Source organism: Trachinotus anak, unplaced genomic scaffold (assembly GCF_046630095.1).
Source record: "Trachinotus anak isolate AG129_WGS33_773 ecotype Australia unplaced genomic scaffold, CSIRO_AGI_Tana_v1 ptg000003l, whole genome shotgun sequence".
In the NCBI taxonomy this organism is placed as follows: Eukaryota; Metazoa; Chordata; class Actinopteri; order Carangiformes; family Carangidae; genus Trachinotus; species Trachinotus anak.
Window position 1 is genome coordinate 14848320 of NW_027273854.1, and position 6000 is coordinate 14854319.

General features: G+C 39.1%; 1 long non-coding RNA gene across 1 annotated transcript in view; it reads right to left on the bottom strand.

Moving 5' to 3' along the window:
• LOC139618228 (uncharacterized) overlaps positions 1-3462 on the bottom strand; it is a 28054-nt gene extending 24592 nt beyond the window's left edge. Inside the window, exons 1-2 of the long non-coding RNA XR_011689704.1 lie at positions 3330-3462; positions 3118-3175 (exon numbers count right to left, since the gene is read on the bottom strand). This is a non-coding gene — a long non-coding RNA (uncharacterized lncRNA). The remainder of the gene's footprint in view (positions 1-3117; positions 3176-3329) is intronic.
• Between the last annotated feature and the right edge of the window lie 2538 nt (positions 3463-6000).

The window sequence follows — 6000 nt, forward strand, 5'->3', positions numbered from 1 at the left end:
TTGGAATTACTTTCAGAAACCAGATTGTTGTGAGTGATTCTCTATAAAGATACCATAACAATTCAAGATTAGATTCATAAAATACTTGATACTTAGGCTCTGCCAACATGAAAGGTGAGGACTGTAGGTTTTTGTACAGCTGCTCAACCAACTTCAGTCACTGTGAGTCTCCAGCACAATAATAAACAGCAGAATCTTCAGTCTTCAGACTGTTCATCTGCAGATACACCTGCTGTCTGCTGTTGTCTCTGGAGATGGTGAACCGGCCTTGGACTGACTGAGAGTAGTATTTTCTGCTACTATCACTCTGAATCCAGGCGAGCCACTCCAGTCCTTTTCCAGGAGCCTGTCTGATCCAGCCCATATGGTAGCTGCTGAATGTGAATCCAGAGGCTGTACAGGTCAGTGTGTGGGATTCTCCAGGTCTTTTAACCACTGGTTCAGATTCTGTCAGAGTCTGACCATCAACACCTGTCAAGAGAATAAAAAACATCAAGTGAAAGAGGCTGGTGAGAAAAATAAAAACCATATAAAAAGATGATATGTGAATATTTTCACCTGCCCAGCAGAGAGTTAACAGCAGCAGTCCTGTCCTATAGTCCATCGTGTTAAACTGTGTGTCCACTGTTCTCTGTCATCCTCTCTGCAGTCAGATAAGTAGAGGTGGAAGACATCTGAGTTTTGCATTAACTCCTCCTCACTCCTCCCCACTGGACTTTGGATTGACTTTCACTTTACTCTTTGATGAAGCTTAATTGGTGTTCAGAGGTCATTCCTCCGAGTCAGTAGATGTAGAGTCACCTTTCACCTTCCTTACACCTTTTAGCTGTTGCTTATTTAAATCACGTGTATCTCCATGACTACAAAGAAATGCATTCATTTACCTGATTAGTTTGCAAAAACTGAATTACTATTATTTTTTTGCAGGTTTTCGTTGAAGGATCCAGCAGATTTGTTTTTCTCAAACTAGACTCTCTCAGCTGATTTATATCATGTGTCACTGATGTTGACTTTTACTTACTGTTAAAATCTAAAACTGTTTAATTCAGAAATTCTGAGATTGTGAAAATGAAAACCTGATTGTAATTGTAATAATTGTAATGTCTGTTTGGTTGTTTTAAATGTTATGTTGTTCCTTGAAACACCACTGAAGTGGAAGCAAGATAATATAAATGAAGACTTGATTTGCTGCAGCTGGTTGAAGGCCTGGATCATCATAAAATATTAAGATACTATGGAGCAGAAAACAGAAAAGGTAATGATCCCACACTCCACAAACTAATCTGTTGTTTGTGCTCCACTGTGAATTGTCAGAAAGCCAGTGAGAGAAATAAATAAGCCTGATAAGCATGTGCACTTCAATAATCTAAAAGAGGTAATCAATGGGTTAAACATCTGAATCCAAGTTTCTTAGTGGAACAAATTACACAAAGTTTTATTTAGGAGTTGCTGTTTTCATTTTAAGATGGATTAAAGTGAGGTTGTTAACCAGCTCACAGCAGGTGTTGAGTGTTAGTGCTGTCTGATCAGTGTGTTTCAATAACTCATCAAACTGTGCCAGTGTTCTGCCACTAATGATGACAGCTGCTGCTGGTGTGTCACCTCCCTCTACAGGTTCACTAAGGGAACGTGTGATACACACACATTTTCACCAGTGATAAGGACATGAGTATCTCCACAACAGCAGTTGAAAAGGTCAAATATCAACGATCTGACAGCTAATAGCCTATCTGCACTGATGGAGTCAGGTCATCAAAAATTCCACAATGTCAATCTTAAAGTCATGGTGCTCTGTTTAGAGTCCACAGATATTAGTGTATACTGCAGATACACTGCATAAAATACTGCATTAGGTGTAAGCATGTAGTATTTTTGTCATTCATTCTCTTAATTCATTTCTGTGATCATTACAGTAAGACTTTTTTAAATTTTATTTATGAGTATAATGGTTATTGGTGTTGGTTGATGATGATCCTTTTAAAGGCCAGTTTTCAAAGTTCAACAACAAAAGAAAAAATAGAAATCCAACTTATCAGCACAATAAAGATGAGGCCTGTACAATTTTGTACAGCTGCTCTACCAACATCAGTCACTGTGGCTCTCGAGCACAATAATAAACAGCAGAATCTTCAGTCTTCAGACTGTTCATCTGCAGATACACCTGCTGTCTGCTGTTGTCTCTGGAGATGGTGAACCGGCCTTGGACTGACTGAGAGTAGTATTTGCCGCTGCCACCACCATCACTGATAGTGGCAACCCACTCCAGTCCTTTTCCAGGAGCCTGTCTGATCCAGGCCATCCAAGAGCTGCTGAATGAGAGTCCAGAGGCTGTACAGGTCAGTGTGTGGGATTCTCCAGGTCTTTTAACCACTGGTTCAGATTCTGTCAGAGTCTGACCATCAACACCTGTCAAGACAATAAAAAGCAAAAAGTGAAATTGGCTCTTGAGAAAAATAAAACCATGTAAAAAGATGATATGTGAATATTTTCACCTGCCCAGCAGAGAGTTAACAGCAGCAATCCTGTCCTATAGTCCATCATGTTCAACTGTGTGTCCACTGTTCTCTGTCATCCTCTCTGCAGTCAGATAAGTAGAGGTGGAAGACATCTGAGTTTTGCATTGACTCCTCCTCACAGGGAGGAGAGAATCAAAAAGTTCATCATGAAACTGTAGAATGAATGTTTACTGTATGAGTTCAATATTCATGAGTTCATTATTAAGCACAGTCAGTCCTGTAGTTGAGGGCCGCTTTTACAGAAACACGTCGTAGAGAGTCAAACAAGATCTATGGTTGTTTAGGTTGGAGGACATGTTGGTTGATTTTCTCACTGTCTTATGTCGTATCATTTTAAGGACATCAGGGGAGAGAAACCCCAGGAGGAATAGAAGTGAGAAAGATTGACACATATCCCACTGACCTATGAATCACAGTGAAGTCCATTATAGGATTAATATGATCATTTATTCATAGATTATTTGAAGATCCCCCCAGACAGTTTTTAAAGAATGTAAAAATATATGCAAGGATAAATATTTTGTTGAACATGGCTTTCTCACATAAAAAAATAAATCATAAACCAACTCTGAAATGGGGCTGGAAGTGCATCTCCACTTACCTCTTCATTGAGAAATTCTGGATCAGGCCTTGTACCCCACCCACCACTGCTGCTTGCACTAGAGTGACAGGTGAAAGAGCAGAGCGTGTCAGGATGGTTAGTTAGGAAACATCGGGGACTCAGCCACATGTTTGAGCCTCAGTCAGACTCAGACGAGGAATCTGTTGTGCACCAAAATCAGTGAGTAGCACATGCATCAGAACAGTTAGCACCTTTAGCATCTTTTATTTGTTTATGTTGTTTGTTAGCTTGTTACTGGAGGTGAATGAGCAGTGTTAGTGGTTGTGCTGCAAACTCCCACTCTCTGTACTGACAAGATTCTGGGTTTCTTTTGCTGGGTTTCTCTGTTTTTTTGTTTTTTTTTTAGAGTCACTGTTTTGCTGGAAGAGTCTAAGTCTATGCTGAACTTGTCCTTTCGTGAATCTTTGTTGTCACAGCGTCCAGTATATTTTCTTCCAATCCACTCCAGTCCTTTCCCTGCAGGCTGTCTGATCCAAGCTGTGTAGTAGCTGTCAACAGAATAAGAGACCTGACAGGTGATGGTCAGACGTTGACCTGACGGCACAGTCACAGAGGCTGGATGTGTCAACTGTATATGAAATATCAGTGTTGGTCCAACTGGAGCCAGTAGAAGAATCTCTTCATTGTTATCATATCTGCAGAGTGAAAACAAGTCTGGAAATCAGCTTCACTGCATTACACTCTTCCTGCTTTAACAGTATCAGCATTAAAAAGTGATGTAAATTGTAAATTGAGAACACGGCTGTGAATCATTACTTTCCTAATGATATGACTAACATGAATTGTGTCTTTGAATTTTTAATACATCGTCTGGAAAACTAAAATCAACATTTCAATAACAATGATTATTGTTATTAACCCTAACCCTAACCCAAACAAAAGAAGAAACCACCAGGAATGTTAAGTTTCTGTGAACCGTGTTTACAGTCTGTTTTGTGTGTTTCCAAATCAGTGACCGCCCTGTAGATGTGATGGGACCTTTTTCACTGAGAGAATTTATTTACTGTCAAAACCTCCTACATTAGACTTACAATTCAAATGTATCAGCACAACATCATTATATTGCATCATGTTTTATCCATTTATTTTTGTACTTACTGAAGTAGTGACAGCAGACAGGATCATGTAAATAGTATAAAACTGAAGTGTCTGTGGCTGGTTTGCAGGTTTGCATAAAAGCCTATAATGGCTGCAGATGTTTGGAGAGCCAGAGAAACATGGAGTCTCAAGAGGAAAACAACTGTGCAGGAACTGAAACTTATTTGTTTGTTTTGGTTTCTTACTTTAGTTTCATGTTTACTATATAGAATAGACTAATGTTAGAAATGTGACAACACTGAGTGAACGTTCTCTTTCTGGCCATGTAGAGATTCACTTGTCTCAAAACATGAAGATTATTTTCACCTGGTTTTTAGACATTTCACTGAAATTAAAAGATGACACTGATCAATATGTTGTTATAGTTTCATCAAAGATAAAAATCCTTTCTGTATAAAGCTTTAATCTCCATACGGAAAATATCTGATCCATATCCAAGTAACTTTGTTTGTAAATAGTGAAGTTGACTGTCATCATTAATCTCCACCGATCACCACTGTCTTCTCTCAGAAGTGGTTTTAGTCAAACTCATGTGATGGACAGACTGACATCATCTTATTCTGCAACTGATTTGAATTATGGAGCAAAATGAATCTTTTTTATGGATTTCTTTCTTGTGAAATGTAACTTTGAAGTCCAGTCAGACATCAGTTGTTCTTCATTGTCCCTGTGTTGTATCATTGTTATTTATTTGACCTGAGGACATTCATCATGTGCGACAGTGCAGAGTCTATCAGCCCAGTCAGGATGAGAAAACACTCACTTTTTACCCAGAAATCACAGTCTCACAATCGCAACAATATCCAGTGTGTCAAGTGCACAAGAGCAGCAGGAGTATGAAGCTTTAGTTCAGTCCAGAGATCAAGTGTCAGTGAGTTCAGGTCTAAGAGAACACCAGATCTGACACTGACTGCCCTCGAGTGACTCTTTACACCAAAGTGCAACATTATTTTTTGGTCTCATATTGTAACTCACCTTCGACTCCACATCATTCAGAGATATTGTTGTGTCTCAAATTGTTGAAATGTATCATAGCTGTAGTAATTTCATTTCAGCAACCAGACTGTTTTGCTGTCTTTGACCCTTTTATAAAAAATACATTGTTATTGTTTGTTGTTTGCAATGTTTAATATTGAATACTCATATTTCTGAGAAACAAATATGAAACATTGACTATAAAATTTAAAAAAATGATGTGAAAATAAAAGAAACAATAGTACATGGGATATACAGTATAATATAAAATTGTATGAATATCATGATTTGGCTCTGCAAACTCAAAAGATCAGGACTGTAGGATTTTGTACAGCTGCTCAACCAACTTCAGTAACTGTGACAGTCGAGCACAATAATAAACAGCAGAATCTTCAGTCTTCAGACTGTTCATCTGCAGATACACCTGCTGTCTGCTGTTGTCTCTGGAGATGGTGAACCGGCCTTGGACTGACTGAGAGTAGTAGATGCTGCCACTGCTGGCACTGATACGAGCGATCCACTCCGGTCCTTTTCCAGGAGCCTGTCTGATCCAAGCGTTTGTATAATCACCATCAAACCCTGAATATGTGCAGGTCAGTGTGTGGGATTCTCCAGGCCTTTTAACCACTGGTTCAGACTCAGTCAGAGTTTGACCCTCGGTACCTGCAGGAAGTTAAACAGCTCATTAGTTCAGTCACATTGTCTTCAAGTATCAGGAGGTTCATCAGGAAGAATTTAATAATCCTTACCAGCCACGGTACAGAACAGAATCAGGCAAACAACCAAACA